We start from the raw sequence: 17,166 nt of genomic DNA on the forward strand, positions 1-17,166 counted from the left end.
GGATTCGTCTGACCACAATATGTTTCGCCATTTAGACGTGGGTCAGGAGCCATGCTCTTTTGCAAATTGTATGCGGGCTTCCTTGTGTTTCTTTTTTAATAGGGGTCCTTTTCGTGGACTTCAGGCAAATAATTTGTTCTGCTCCAAATTCCTACGAACAGTTTCAGTATTAACTGACAAATTTAATTCGTCATGGATGCTCCTGGCTGAAGCAAGAGGATTAATTTTGCAGTAGCGTACTATATTGCGATCGTCTGCAGTGGATTTTTTGCGCTTTCGTCTACGAGTTTCATTTTTATTTTTATAATTTATGGCATTTGCTATCATTTGAGGAGAGCATTTTACGATTTCTTGGATCCCTTTATAAATTTTTCCCAGTTTTCTCAATTTTTTATAGTTTTCCGCTTTTCCTCTGTACAATGATTTCCTTTACCCACTCGAGAAAACCCCAATGATTAAATAAAATAATAACTAATTTAAATTGCTGCCAGAATATGGAACTATACTTACTATTCTAATTTTGTGAATATTTTTTATGTTATGTTTTTTTTTTGAAAACGAAAGATCTAACACTCCTATTATTTGTGGAAAGCAATAACAAGTGTCTCCGAGAACTAGCAAAGCAGAAATAGAATAGCAATCATCGCAACAAAAATTTGTTTTGTATTTTAATGCAAGTATCCCGTTATGTGTACCGTTATTGTTTCGCGTCATTTACATGTGATTTAAAAAAGTTATGCAGCCAAAAACATTTTTCATATTGACACTCCTATTATTTTGTGGACAACTGTATATATATTTTCTTGATCTAGAGGAATGCTATTCTAAAAATTTACCACCTCCATTAACACATGGCTATTGAATGAAGTTTTTTTTTCAAGAAAATATGAAAGTTTTCCGAAGAGATTCAAAAATCGGCATGTATTGAAGACATCAAACACGACGAATAGGGATAAAGAGATGCCCAACTTATCCCAGTGTGAGAGCGCCTCAAAATAAGCCAATTTTTGTATAATTTTCCATTGTAGCCAGATCAAGCAAAATAATCATTTTTGGGCATTTAAATTAAAGTACCCAGCATTTATTACAATTAAAAATTATTTTTATTGGACTTCTAGTATACCGCGAAACTATTTAAATCCCTTTTTATTATTTTATGGTATATTAAAACAACTGACTTTTGAACTTTCAATACTTAATAAGGTGAATTAAGCCTGTTAGTTCTCAATTAATGAATGGTTTTAATCACTGGTAACAGAAAATTAACAGTGTGATTCTGTACTGTGATACAGTCAGAAGTCTCTACATTTGAGATTTTAAGTTAGAGACAAATTTTGTGACTTGAGACGATTTTGCTGTTCTGAAAGTGACAGTCACAAAATCTATTACATTTCATTATTCAGAGATATTTTTACACTTGTGTTAATACTGGTTCCTAAATAGACGAAATTATCTACAACTTCAAAGTTATGACTGTCAACAGTGACGTGAGAGCCAAGTCGAGAATGCGACGACTGTTTGTTTGATGACAGGAGATATTTCGTTCCTGCTAAGTATCAGGTAACAATATTTTGAGACTTATGCTAGAGACTATTTAGTGAATAGTAACTAGTCACAAATTGACTTTTTACCTCAAAATGTCTCAAATAGTAACTAGAGACTGCTTACAGAATCGCGATAAAATGCTACTATGCACCACATTGCCAAACGGTTCATGATATATACATATATAAATTTCGAATTTTCTTTATTTTTCATTGTTTTCCCTCCATTCACATATATATTTGGTATAATTTCGTCTGGCCGTTCCAGTCATTCCAATTGCAAGACCTTCCAATTCAGTCAACTGTCAAAGTTTAGTAGGTGAGCGGTTCTCACATTTACAGTGACAGGAGAGTTGGGCATCTCTATATCTCTGACGACAAGTGTAAACATAGAATATTGTTGATTTTGCTGATTCTAAGGTTAATCGATACTTATCGAATACTGCAATCACCAAAAACCGGCAAGCAGTTAATTAAACGAATAACTACGTAAATTGGATATTTTTACACACATCTAGAAAGCAGTAAAAAAAGCATGAAAGAAGGCCATTGTACATAGTAAGAGATAATGTTTTGATTAAAATATCTTTAATATGATTTTAATGGGAATTTATGTTTTAACACATATGTATGTAATTAAGAAGTAAAACATGGAAGTCAACGGTCAAAGTTGATTCATTATATTTTTGCACCGATTTATTGCTATACTAAAAAGGCTCTTCAGCATATCTTTTGGAGGCTGTGATTTAGGCAAGCCCATATTCCGAAACTAAGCATGTTAAATTAATGGGTTGACATAGAGGAGGCTCTCCAAATTAAGGATATACACCTGCCGGTGAGTCAAGGTCCATTCACAAACAATTTTTGCTATATGATAATAAGCAAATCTCGCTGAATTTCTCTATTTCGATATAATTCCTCTTTCCTTATATAGCAATCTTAGTTCTAATAAAAACAAGTGTGTCTATAAATTATATTTCAAATTAAAATGAGTATAAACAATCTTTCCATGCACATGGTTTTTTTCTTATATAAATTTAATAAACTAGTAATATTATATAATAATATTACGTAATAGGCACAATTCCGATTTCTTTGGCGCCGCGATTTGAAAATACCGTTGGAAAGAGGAAGTCTGATTAAAAAATATATAGGGTTATAGGTACCGCAAACGCTTAGTTTACGAGATATTCGACCTTAAAAAATTCCCAAAATTCGAACATTTCAACAAGCTATTTCACCACGTTAAATCCACTTTATTCACTTTTTTCTCTTCAAATTAATTAAATTACACTATAATCTTTTAAATAAATCCACATTTTACACTTTTAGCAGGTTTTTTATTTGAAAAATCTTTATTTTAAAAATTACATTTTACACTCGTTTGAACCTCATTTGTTTACCAAAAATTACGAAGAAATGGAGCGCTGCCATGTGATGACAAGGCAATTCGCTGAAATTCCTCATTTTCGCAAAAATTCCTCTATTCATGCATATGGATATTTTCTTTTTAAATTTATTAAGCAAATAAGTAATAGTATATATATATATGTATTAGTAATATTATATAATAATATTATATATGCATATGTATAAGTAATATTATATAATAATATTACGTAATAAAGTGTAATAACCACTTTATATCCAAAACATTAAAATATAATAATATATATATTTTTTTAAATATGATAATATATATATCGTCACCTAAAATACAAACCAATGTATCATAACAAATAAATTGAAATCGCTGACAGATATAATAACCAAAATGTATAAATTTTATAACGAAAACTTAAACTTTTTTTGAATATTGGATATAAAGTGGTTATATTTTTTGGTTATCATGCACTCATATTGGGTAAATGTTCAGCAGAGCGGCTTTTCCGCAAACGTGCACCAATTTTAACGGGAAATGTCTTAAAATACTCGTTTTTAGTTCTACTTTACGAATATGTTAGGCGCGTTCTTTTAAAAACAATATTTTCTTTGTTTTAAAAGAAAAACATCGTATTTCCCGAAATCAAAAATTCACTTTTGCACTTTACACGCCTTTAGATGTTTAAAATATATTTTCTATCAATTATATACACGTAATTATTGATGTTCTTTAATTAATAAATTAGAAAAATGGTTTTTATTGTTATTTTTATAAAAATATGTAAATGTATGTTGCAAGGTTATGTTCGAAATTATGGCATCGCTGTTGTAAATTCGAATCTACTGATTCATGCACTGATCGTTTTCGAATTATCGATACTCTCGATATTCGAGTCTGAACGAGAATTGGTAAAAATGAGAAATACATAAAAGGAAAATAATAATAATTGGAAAAATAAAAAGAAATTAAAATGTCGATATTCTCGATATTCGGGTCTGAACGAGAATTGGTAAAAATGAGAAATACATAATAGAAAAATTTATAATTCATTATTATTGCAGAAAGAAGAAGAAGTTGGACACAGAAGAATTATGAACGCCGGGGTGTTGGACCGACCAGGGTTATTTTTTTCGAGCGCTCATTATATTTAATAAAATTAAACTATTTCTGAAAGTATCAAAAACTTTTGTGCATCGTACACAAAAATATAGTTATTGTTTATCATACATAACATACATAGTTCTGTGTGTATTTCTCATTTTTACCAATTCTCGTTCAGACTCGAATATTGAGAATATCGATATTTTAATTTCTTTTTTTTCCAATTATAATTATTTTCCTATTATGTATTTCTCATTTTTACCAATTATCGTTCATACCCGAATATCGAGAATATCGATATTTTAGTTTCTTTTTATTTTTCCAATTACTATTATTTTCCTTTTATGCATTTCTCATTTTTACCAATTCTCGTTCAGACTCGAATATTGAGAATATCGATATTTTATTTTTTTTTATTTTTCCAATTATTATTATTTTCTTTTTATGCATTTCTCATTTTTACCAATTCTCGTTCAGACCCGAATATCGAGAATATCGATATTTTAATTTCTTTTCATTTTTCCAATTATAATTATTTTCCTATTATGTATTTCTCATTTTTACCAATTATCGTTCATACCCGAATATCGAGAATATCGATATTTTAGTTTCTTTTTATTTTTCCAATTACTATTATTTTCCTTTTATGCATTTCTCATTTTTACCAATTCTCGTTCAGACTCGAATATTGAGAATATCGATATTATATTTTTTTTTATTTTTCCAATTATTATTATTTTCTTTTTATGCATTTCTCATTTTTACCAATTCTCGTTCAGACCCGAATATCGAGAATATCGATATTTTAATTTCTTTTCATTTTTCCAATTATTATTATTTTCCTTTTATGTATTTCTCATTTTTACCAATTCTCGTTCAGACCCGAATATCGAGAATATCGATATTTTAATTTCTTTTTATTTTTCCAATTATTATTATTTTCCTTTTATGTATTTCTCATTTTTACCAATTCTCGTTCAGACCCGAATATCGAGAATATCGATATTTTAATTTCTTTTTATTTTTCCAATTATTATTTTCCTTTTATGTATTTCTCATTTTTACCAATTCTCGTTCAGACCCGAATATCGAGAATATCGATATTTTAATTTCTTTTTTTTTCCAATTATAATTATTTTCTTATTATGTATTTCTCATTTTTACCAATTCTTGTTTAGTCTCGAATATCGAGTATTGATATTTCGAAACCGATCGCTGCTTGTATCCCTAGTAACCAATTGAATTTCGAACAGTGATGCCATTTATAGCGTAAATATCGTGCAAAATCATATTTCTCTTTGTTTTTATTACAAAAAAAAACATAAAAATAGATGACGCGCCATATATATTCGTGAATCGGAATTAAAAACGAATTTTTTAAAACATTTCCCGTGAAAATTGGTGCTCGTTTTCGGAAAAACCGCTCTGCTGAACATTTACCGGATATAAAGTGGTTATATTTTTTGGTTATCATGCACTCATATTGAAACAAAATTTGAGCTTTGGCTATAAAGTAGTTATATTTTTTGGTTATTATATCTGTCAGTGATTTCCATTTATTTTTTATGATACATTGGTTTGTATTTTAGGTGACGATATATATATTATTATATTTAAAATATGAGTTTTGGATATAAAGTGGTTATATTTTACGGTTATCAAGCACTCATATTGAAACAAAATTTGAGTTTTGGATATAAAGTAGTTATATTTTTTGCTTATTATGCACTCAAACTCATATTTCAAATATATATATGTGGTGTGTCTTTATTTCACACACCGTCTTTTGCTTAACACACTGTCTTTCAATTTCGAAATAAAATGCACTGCGTCTTATTCATACAGGTACCTTCAATTTAACAAGTTTATTTATTTGAATTCACATTAGTTAATTTCACTTAGTCTAAGTACATAGGCGATTGTCCTGTACGATAGTTTGCGGTCAACTGTGCTTCCTTTTAGTTCTTCATTTTTTGCCTTTCGTTTTATCAGTGTTATAATGTAATTGTAGCGTCATTGTCGCAGGGTCGTATTTTAAGGTCCGTAAGTACGTTTGGTTTGGGTCCGTGGTACATTTTCCACATTCGGCCGTCCTGCGGCTTCATTCGTCCCGAATGAAGGGTTCCACTTCTTCATGAACTCGGCAACAGTCGTGGTGCGCCTTGGGCCTTCATGGTCCCCGACTTTTACCACTTCGTAGCGATCATGCTCCATCTTTTCACAACTCTGTATGGCCCGAAATATTTGGGCTTCAATTTCAAACCCGTTCCATACTGGGTACGCTTAATGGCTACCAGTTCGTCAATGTCGTAGTTGGTTGCTGTTCGGCGGCGTGAATTATAACTATTACGATTCTCTTGCTGGATTTCGATGATGTTTTCCTTCGCTTGTTGGCGCATTGCATCTCGATCAGCATTGAGTTCATTGATCGCGGCTTCATCTAGCATTTCCTGTAGTTCTGGAATACCCGGAACACGCATCTCTAAGCCCGTCAATATTTTGAATGGGGTCGTCTTGGTACTATGAAGCGGAGTTATATTTATGAATTGTTGCACTTTATCGACGTGTTTGTACCAACTGCTTGGGGTTTCGTGACATAGTTTTGACACCATGGGTACTACAATTTTGTGTATTCGCTCTACTTGGCCGTTTCTCTTGGAATGCCAGTCGCTATCAGTAGATGCTGGACACCTTCGCCTTCACAGTAGTCTTTGAAGAGATTTGATGTGAATGCGGCGCCTCTATCGGTGATTACACGCTTCGGGATTACCGAATATAGCAGCTTGCTTCTTCAGGCGTTCTACAACTGCCTCTGCTCCAGTGTTTTCATTGGGATAAAAGCCACACAAATTTCGAAAAAGCGTCAATAACAACAAGTATGTAGTTGTATGACTTATTTGTCGTCTCCATCGGACCAACATGATCGAGATGGAAAGTTCCCAATGGTTTGTCCTCCTTGTTGATAGGATTCAGCAATCCTTCTTTCTTTCCAGACTTAGCATCAGTGACTATACACTCAATACAGCTTCTCACGATTTTCGTTACTTTTGAATTTAATTGCGGGATAAAGAATGATTTCTCGACAGCGTCTTGTATTTTCTTAATGGAAAAGTGACTTTGCCGATGTGCCATCTTGATGATTTCGTCCTCTATTGACAACGGTACGACTATCAGCTGTTTATCTGGGTTTTTATACAGCATCTCGTGCTTTATGTAGAAATCTTCGTAGTCATCCTTCTCTAATACTTTTCGTACGGCTCGCGTCCAATCGTCGCTTTGTTGAGCCTTCTTGAGTCGGTGATTTAGTGAGTCTTCCAACATCAAGCACGAGACACGGCTCAAAGCGTCGACATGTCGCATTCTAGTTCCTTTTCTATGCTCGATTACATAATCGAAGTCTTGCAGGAAAATCGCCCAACGGAATACACGTACAACTGGTGACGCGTAGTTGGAAATACTGGGTTTAATGATCCCTTCTGCCAGCCACTGCGCCACTTGCTCGTCCACTACGCATCGATCAGCGTAGGACATTCGTCTCGGTGTCTCGAACACAGGATTATCGTCGATCAACAAAATTTTCATTTCGACTGGTGACTCGAAATTTCTCACAGAGGTATATGCGCCAACCATTTCTTTTACCGCATCTGCCTGTTCTACCTGTAGGTGGGATACGTTCACTTCAACATCGGCCTTCTCGTTCATGCTTCCGACCAGACATAATTCACCGAACTCCTTCATCAGCTGGACAACTCGATTTTCGCCCGCAACTGCCACTGATTTTCCTGCTACAACAGTGCTCTTGCTTGCGCCTTCGTTATACAGCTTCTCCATAGCGTTCCACATTGGTGGATGCTCACGTGGCTCCTCAGCCACAGCAGCGCGCTCGCTCACGTACTCGCTGTGTTCTATAGCCACCGCCTTTTGCACACCACTGTTTCGGCTCACATCTTTTGCACCTGCTTGTGCTCACCCATGACCTTAGTCTCCGGCTCGACGGCTTCAGCTGCATGCTCCTTAGCATCAGCACCATCCGAGCTTTCCCCGCTATGCTTATCAGCCAGTTGTTGCACCTTACGTTGTTGTTTCCCTGCTTCCTTTTGTCTGAACTCCGCACCATCCTCGGTTACAATCAGATCGACATCCTTCAAAATCAAAACAATGAAAATTAAATAAATTTGTGAAATTTAAAGGTATTTGATGAAATGTTTTGTAATTTGAAACATCATAGTATTATTTTCAGTTGAAAATTATTAAAAACTCTTACTGATTGAGAGCTAACAACCTTAAATCCTATTATTGGGTATTGAAAGGACAAAAGTCAGTTGTTAAAATATTCTTTAAAAAGATTTAAATAGTTTCTCCATATAATAAATAACCACTATTTAGTAATTTATATTCGTACTAAATGTTGGGTATTGGGTTAATAAATGCCCAAAAATTGTTATTTTGTTCGATCTGGCCATAATGGAAAATGTTATAAAAAACGCTTATTTTGAGGCGCTCTCACACTGGAATAAGTTGGGCATCCCATTATTCCTGATGTGTGCTATACTAACTGCAAGAATGATAGAAACAAGATTGCGCAATGACGAGTTCAAATTTTGTTCGGTCTGCGCATCTACGTCACGGTTGACCAACTTACAATCAGCTGATTTTCAGTTGGTTGTTTTTCTTTGCAATAAGAAGCAATTTTGTATTGCAGGCATACAAAATCATGAATATCATCAAATTTAACATCAATATACATAAGTGAATATTAGTAAAAGATATCAATATAAGTGAATATTTTATAGTGAACATTTACCTACCTATTCATTTAATTGAATTTTCATTGTATTATTTAAAAAGAGACAATCCTTGCTGTGTTTGTTTCAACCAAATACATTTATGTAAATAAAAAGATTGAATATTTTGTAACCAAGTATCAATTTTTTGATTTTATTTAACTTTCTTTTTTACTACACATATGTTCAATTATGTTTTTATTTAAGGAACGAATCCTAAAATACATTCTAGCTCTGAAAAATAATTATTTTATTTTCGAGCTATAATTTACAAAATCACTTAAATCTATGTGTTTCTGGACGTAATTTGTACATATATGCAAATCATTACCATTGACGTCGTCAAATATTGCTTGCAAGGCTCTCATATGCTCCATCAACATATCTGTTGGTTTTGAGAGTCCTCCTTCAGAAAGGTGATCCACCCAAGTATGGGACGAACAATTTTCGGAATTGGCACAAATTTCGGGGTTGTCTTTACCGTGTTTGTGGCAGATGTACCCTGCCAAATTCTCAAGTCCGTCGTTGTTGAGAATCTCCAAGTCATTATTTTTTTCGATTGGGTCAGTGGAATTCAGATCAACTGACACACGTTGAAAAATATTACCTGCAAAAATATAATAAACATACATACATGCGTATCAATAATTGGAATAAATTGTTAGTTATTATTAGCAGTATAATTAGGATAAAAAACAGTGGTTAGTATGCAAAAACTTAGTTTGTATGTAAGTACATATTTGCATTTGTTAACATCAATACAATTTTATATAATAATGTTTTCCGTAGTTTTAGGTTTATAATACTATGTACGTTTAATATTTTGATAATTACCGGTTAGAGATAAGTAATTTCCTTCCAAATCTGGTGTGTTGTCGACTTCAACATTTCCTTCATCTGTAATCGGTCCTTCGTTGTGACCAAGTATATAGGAACGCAGCCTACACTTGAACTCCTTGTCAGGGTGATCGTGATAGCAATTTCGTTAGACTCCGCGAACTTAAACCTGCAAGAATGTTTGGTTATAGAAGTAAAACTATTGTTATCAGAATGCTATAATTACCCATTTCACACTGCAAATTTATTTCGAAGGCTTCTGGCGCGAAGTGCACAAAAATGAATCCACTGTTTCAGTACTGTCTTATCCTAAGGGAAATGGAAAAATCTCCACTTCGTAGCACTATTTTTACCATTGTTATTATTACAACCAAACACTGCACAACGCATTTTAAAAATATAGAATTTAACTATTAATATAACACTTGAAAACACAATTCGAATTCACTTTTAATAGCGCGGGTGAATAATAAGTCAACCGTGACGTCAGCAAGAACAGCTGACTGAAAGCAAACATGCGCATTGCGTAATCTCTTTCTCTATCATTCTTGTACTAACTGTATTGCCGTGCTTATTGCCTGTGGAGACTCCCTATTCCTTATGGAAAGCAAGATATAGAATACTAATTAGTATGCCATATATTGAAAGCAATAAGCTGTAAACTCTGCAGTTTGACAGCGCAGTTTTCATTCCTATGAAAATTTTGAAGAGGCAACATATCCCATATACAAATAATGCAGACAGCCATTTTTCATTTCGGTAGTATTAAATTTAATAGATGAGTATTAAGATTGTGTTATATTATAAAAATAAAGTACATTTCCAAAATAAAATTTTTCCAAGAAATTAATTTTTAGTTTAGTATTGTTAATTTACAGAAAAATTATGCAAAATTGGTTGGGAAAGAGCGAAGTCTTAAATTTAATAAACTTATACAAGCATAAGTCAAAATATCATTGCTCATTTTAAATTTATTATTTTAATTGGTATGTAAAATTTATGCCACAACTATTACATAGTAGTCCAAAAATATGACTTCTTATTTTTCCCAGAAATACATTTGTAAAAAAGGATCTTTCTCCTTTTTTTATTTTCCACATAAAAGATTTAAACAGTTCAAGACCTCAAAACATGCGCTACATCAGCTCGAACCTACCTACTAGACTTCTGCGTGAATGCACCCATAACGGCAAATGAATTACTTATTCTAGAAGTGGGCACACTTCTTTTTCTGCACAGTATAATTGAGTGAGAGTGAATAGGGAAATATTGACTGTATTGACTGGCAGTGTTTTCTCTCACTCAATAGTTGTACATCTGTTAATGAGTACAGCAAAATTGGTGTGCAGTTAACGCACTGTACAGTGTTTTGGTATGTCATATGCAAGAATAAGATGAAAAAAACATTGTTTTTATTTTTTCAGTGAAAATGTATTTATTATAAAACAAAGAGCTTAGCAACTAATAACATTTTAATTAAAAGTAATTATGTTAATTATTTTATGCTACAAATGATGCTATATTTAATTCATTAATATTGGAATGGAGAAACGTAATTTTATTTACCAAGTCTTCAGTGGTGGCAAGTTTTGAGCGCTTATCGCTTATTAAATTTTTTGCTACAGAAAAAACCCTTTCAGATGCTGCACTGCTCGCCGGAGTTGCTAATATCTTGCAAATAATTTGTTCCTTTTCTAAATCTGCGAATTTTGTCAATTTATTTGTGGGTGGAAATAAAAATAGGGCAATGTTATGAAATTTGTTTAAATTATCATGAACTATGGAATCTAAATATTTTAAAAGTGGAAACTTGCATTTTTGTACAATTTCGATGTCATTGTCTTGTGGAGTGGATCTTTTTTTTAGGTTATTAATGTGTGGAATAGTCAAATGCAATGTTGGATAATTGTTACCCTCCAGCTTTTTCGAACAAGCCTCAAACGAAGCAAGAAGTTTAACCAGTCCGCTAATATTATTTAAATTAATATCTTGAATTCTACATATTTCTTTTTTTTCCATCAAAATCTGAGAATTTTATTGCAACAAAAACATACATTTTTCCATGTTTATGCACGTGTTATTAATACACAAACTGTCGGCACAATTCCGATTTCTTTGGCGCCGCGATTTAAAGGTACCGTTGGAAAGAGGAAGTCCTCCTGATTAAAAAATATATAGTGTTATAGGTACCGCAAACACTTAGTTTACGAGATATTCGACCTTAAATTTCGAAAATTCGCAAAATTCGAACATTTCAAGAAGCTATTTCACCACGTTAAACCCACATTATTTACATTTTTCTCTTCAAATTAATTAAATTACATTATATATTTATTTTTATTTAAAAAATCGTTATTTTAAAAATTACATTTTAGACTCGTTTGAACTTCATTTGTTTACCAAAAATCACGAAGAAATGGAGCGCTGCCATGTGATGACAAGGCAATTCGCTGAAATTCCTCTTTTTCGCAAAAATTCCTCTATTCATGCATATGGATATTTTCTTTTTTAAATTTATTAAGCAAATAAGTAATATTATATACATGTATTAGTAATATTATATAATAATGTTACGTAATAAAGTGTAAGGTTACAGTACAGTACGAAAACTCAAATTTTGTTTCAATATGTATGAGTGCATGATAACCGTAAAATATAACCACTTCATATCCAAAACTCATATATTAAATATAATAACATATACAGTGCCGCACATAAGTATTGGCACAGCAACCATTTTGTGTTTTTCGGCTATTTTAAAAGCAGTGTAAATATATTTTTCTTTGTTAAATCCATTCATTAACTACCACATACACTAATTTTTTTATAATAATTCATTTTTAATTATACTTTTTAATTCACATTCATAAAAAATAAGCAATTTTTACGACACAAAAGTATTGGCACACTCAGTAAATTATAAAAAAAAAAACATTATGCAATTTAATTAATATTTGGTGGGTAGTCCATTTTGCTTGATTACAGCTGCCAGACGCCTTGTCATGGAATATACTAGTTTGTGGGTTGTTAGCTGGGTTATTTTGTGCCATTCCTCTAACAAAGCCTGCTTCTACCCCAGTTTGTTGCAAACTGTCCGCTTTCTCAACCGCCTTTCCAACTCCTCCCACAAATGCTCAATTGGGTTGAGGTCTGGAGATTGTGGTGGATGGGGCAAGAGGTGTTCGGTGTTATAAATTATTCTTCATTCTTACAATATGAGCCGAATGCTTTTGGTCATTGTCTTGCGGAAATGTGAATGGGCTTGGTAAATTTAGTTTTTGAGCACTTTTTTTTCAAATTTTGCTTCAAAATATTTAAATAAACTGTTTTGTCCATAATGTCTTTTATGAATACCAGCTCACCCACAACTGCAGCAGCAGCAGCCATGCATCCACACTCCATCATACCACCACCACCGTATTTCACTGTTGGAGCAAGATTTTGTTTTTCAAATTCAGTGTTTGGCTTTCTCCACACCGAAGTACGACCATCGCTCCGAAAGATATTGTACTTACTCTCGTCTAAGAAGAGTACTTGGTCCCAGAATGTGTTTGGTTTTTTGTTATACTCTTTTGCGTAGTCTAGGCGCTTCTTCTGGTTACGTGAAGATATCAACGGCTTCTTTCGGGCAACACCCGAATTATAGCCAGCCGAATGTAGTACCCTTCTAACGGTCATCGCATGAATATTTTTTCCAAATTCATTTTTAACCTCAGAAGCAATCTGCGTAGATGATATTTTCGGATCTATTTGGACTTTTTATACACTTACAATTCACTACAATATTTCTACATATTTATTTTTTATTAATATTTTAGATGTTTGCTTAAAATAAGCATTTATATTTTACATAAATATTATTACACGCACAATAACAATAAGTGTTCCGTGTTGTCAAAGAATAAGTATTGCCATATCTACACATTTATCAAACGAATAAAAAATAGGTTTATACGCCAAATACATAAATCATTATCCTTTTTATAGCAAGAAAATAATAATAAATAATAAAATAAGAAATGAGTAATAATCAAAAAAGGAGTTTTACTCGAAAAAAAAACCTTATTTTTTTGAAGCGCGGCCGAAGGCCGCCAACGCAAACAGGAGTTTCAATCGTAAAAACCTGACACACCCAGGTGTTGGTCGCCCAGGATAATTTTTTCATGCATTTGAGTTTTTTTTTTATTTATTTTTATTGTTTTCAATCATTTGTGATATGGTAACACTTATTATTTGACAACACGGAACACTTATTGTTATTGTGCGTGTAGTAATATTTATGTAAAATATAAAATGCTTATTTTAAGCAAATATCTAAATTATTAATAAAAAATAAATATGTAGAAATATTGTAGGGAATTGTAAGTGTATAAAAAGTGCATAATACGGAAGAAAAACTAACCATAAGTCGAGAAATTGCAAAATTAAATTTGCAAAATTTTCAATTTTAAATGCAAATATCTCGAAAACTATAAGTTTGCGGCGGCAATAATTATATATATTCTCAATCTGGAGCATCAGCACTATCCAACCATACCACTTTTAACCCTGAAATCGTGGGATGGTATACTGAAGTTTCCCCCAATGTGCTGCTTTTCGCGATCGCTTAAAAACTGAGGACGACCGGTACGCTCAGCACTTTTTAAACTTGATGCTCCTTTAAACCGCCTTATGATATTGCGAATTGTGAACCGGCTTCTGTCCATCATTTCACCTATTTCAGCATACGATTTGCCTTGGTTGTGCATATGTAAAATAATTTTTCGCTGAGATATAGTGGTTTCTTTTTGTTTTGAAGACATTTTTATAAGAAAATTTAGCTTTTCACGTTATTGAACACAAACGAATTTCACAAAGCAAAAACTGTTGACTATTTGAATAACTCTTAATAAATGAAAAGAAAAGTGTTGTATTCTCGGAAAAGGAGTGGCCAGATTGAGTATTTTTTAATGAATGGATTTAACAAGGGAAAATATATTTACACTTTCGGCCGCGCTCTAAAAAAATAACCCTGGCCGAGCGAATACCCGGGGTGACTGAAATAATATCGCGTAGTACTCCTTTCTGTGTTGTTTAGAGAAAGGAGTACTACGCGAATGTAGTCAACTCATTACATAGTGATGTGGACTTCTATAGCGGATCACTCAGTGCCTTTATCCCGGATATCAAATCACGTTTACTGTAATATCCCTAGTCTCACCTTTTTCACTTTCTCCTTCCTAATTTGCTATACTTACAATTTTTGTTCAATTCATAGTTTTATTTATACTAGTATTAAATACTATTAATCCCTCCCTCTTAATTACATAACAAATATTATATAATTTATAATCTTTTAGTTGTATAATGCCGTTTGGCGTCTGTATACTTAAATAAATAAATAAATAAAAATAGCCGAAAAACACAAAATGGTTGCTGTGCCAATACTTATGTGCGCCACTGTATATCTTCACCTAAAATACAAACCAATGTATCACAAAAAATAAATTGAAATCGCTGACAGAAATAATAATCAAAATTTATCAATTTTATAACGAAAACTTAAATTTTGTTTATATATGAGTGCATAATAACCAAAGAATATAACCACTTTCACCACTTTATAGCAAAAAGTCAATATATTTTTTTATTTTTAACACAGAAAGGAGTACTACGCGAAAGTACTTTAGTCACCCCGGGTATTCGCTCGCCCAGAGTTATTTTTTTTAGAGCGCGGCCGAAGGACGCCAACGCAGAAAGGAGTACTACGCGAAAGTACTTCAGTCACCCCGGGTATTCGCTCGGCCAGGGTTATTTTTTTAGAGCGCGGCCGAGGGCCGCCAACGCAGAAAGGAGTACTACGCGATAATACTTCAGTCACCCCGGGTATTCGCTCGGCCAGAGTTATTTTTTTAGAGCGCGGCCGAAGGCCACCAACGCAGAAAGGAGTACTACGCGATAGTACTTCGTCACCCCGGGTATTCGCTCGGCCAGGGTTATTTTTTTAAAGCGCGGCCGAAGGCCGCCAACGCAGAAAGGAGTACTACGCGAAAGTACTTCAGTCACCCCGGGTATTCGCTCGACCAGGGTTTTTTTTTAAAGTTTGGCCGAAGGCCGCCAACGCAGAAAGAGTACTTCGCGAAAGTACTTCAGTCACATAAATTACGTATTACACATATACATATGTAGAAAGTATTTTTTTATAGTTAATATAGAAAAAAGAATCACGCGATAAAACAAACAAAGAAAAATTGTTAAAAGTCCTACATATTTACTGTTTAAAATGTGGCAAGGCTCGTTTTCCTCATAATTGTGAAAAATTTAACCTTTTACGATGAGTGTGCTAAGTGATTTTGAAATGAATAAATTTAGGTAAAATATAGCAAACTAAAAGTGAAATGTAAGCTTATTTCAAAGCTTAGAGAGTGTATTTAAATATACAAAGTAAAAAATGTGAAAAAATTTTGTGAAACATAGAGAAATAACATGTTTTCTTAGTGCAAATTTTTGAACCTTTAATCGTGAATATTTTAAAAAATATTAGTAATTTTTACATTTTTTTGGATAGTCCTCCTCTGGAGAAGCTCCCCTATCCGTATATACCCCATTTATACGGAAATTCGGTTTTTTCACCCCTCCGCCAAAGTAATCGGAATCGTGCCACGTAATAAAATAATACTGGGTTTTGGCTCGACCAGGGTTATTTATTTTTTTAAAGCAACCATTTTCTTATTATATGAATGTGTCTTAATACAAAATGGCGTCGAGTGAACACGTGTGTATAACTTGCTCCAAGATTATAAGGGGAAACTCAGGAAGTATTAACTGCAATAGTTGTAAGAATTGGTTCCACAAGAAGTGCAGCGACTTGAGGGACGTGGTTTCAAGAAAATTGCTGCTGCGTTTCGGAAAACTGGTCGTATTGACTGGCGATGCTCTGGTTGTCACTCAGAGGTTAGTACTATTGAGGCCGTCAATGACAATGATGAGGACGACAATGATTTGCCGTTATCAACAACCAAATCGGAGTTGGAGAAAATGTTTGAGAAATATTTAGCACCGTTCAAGAAAACAATTGAAAATATTCAGACCAGCGTTGCAGGAATTCGGCTGGACTTGAACAAGTTAGCAGAGAACAACAGAGCAATCTCGCAGCAATATAAGCAATTAGAAAAGAGGGTCGGCGCTGTCGAGAATAAATTAACATCGAAGGTTGACGCATTATTATCCGAAACTCGGTCTCTGTAGACTCGGTCGTCCTGTGGTAGGTAAGATTCGTCCGCTATTACTAACTACAGACTCCGTAGCAGATGCTAGGAGTCTATTGCGTGTCAAGACAGCTTGTGAGTTTGGCATCTCATTTAAGGCGAACCTAACTCGAGCTCAGCAAGAGCATCTCAGAAATCTATGTACGGAGCTCGATAATCTAACTAAGAGCGGAGATTACTGCAGGACAATTAGATACATTAATGGGGTGCCGAGGATAGTCGATAAGCAGACTTTTCGTGCGCCAAAAGAAAAGCCTAAAGATTCGTAA

The 17,166-nt window shown here is 33.4% G+C and overlaps 1 protein-coding gene across 4 annotated transcripts in view; it reads left to right on the top strand.

Moving 5' to 3' along the window:
* The first annotated feature begins 1,969 nt into the window (after positions 1 to 1,969).
* The window catches only part of LOC120779474, a 34,673-nt gene continuing 19,476 nt past the window's right edge, over positions 1,970 to 17,166 (top strand). Inside the window, exons 1-3 of one of the 4 annotated variants that reach the window (XR_005705665.1) lie at positions 1,970 to 2,102; positions 2,186 to 2,379; positions 12,026 to 12,064. The gene's annotated coding sequence lies outside the window, so the exon portion shown is untranslated. Of the gene's footprint in view, positions 2,103 to 2,185; positions 2,380 to 12,025; positions 12,065 to 17,166 lie in introns of those variants that run through there. The other 3 variants (XM_040111748.1, XM_040111749.1, XM_040111750.1) reach the window with 3 other exon arrangements.

Source organism: Bactrocera tryoni, unplaced genomic scaffold, assembly GCF_016617805.1.
Source record: "Bactrocera tryoni isolate S06 unplaced genomic scaffold, CSIRO_BtryS06_freeze2 scaffold_11, whole genome shotgun sequence".
Lineage (NCBI taxonomy): Eukaryota > Metazoa > Arthropoda > Insecta > Diptera > Tephritidae > Bactrocera > Bactrocera tryoni.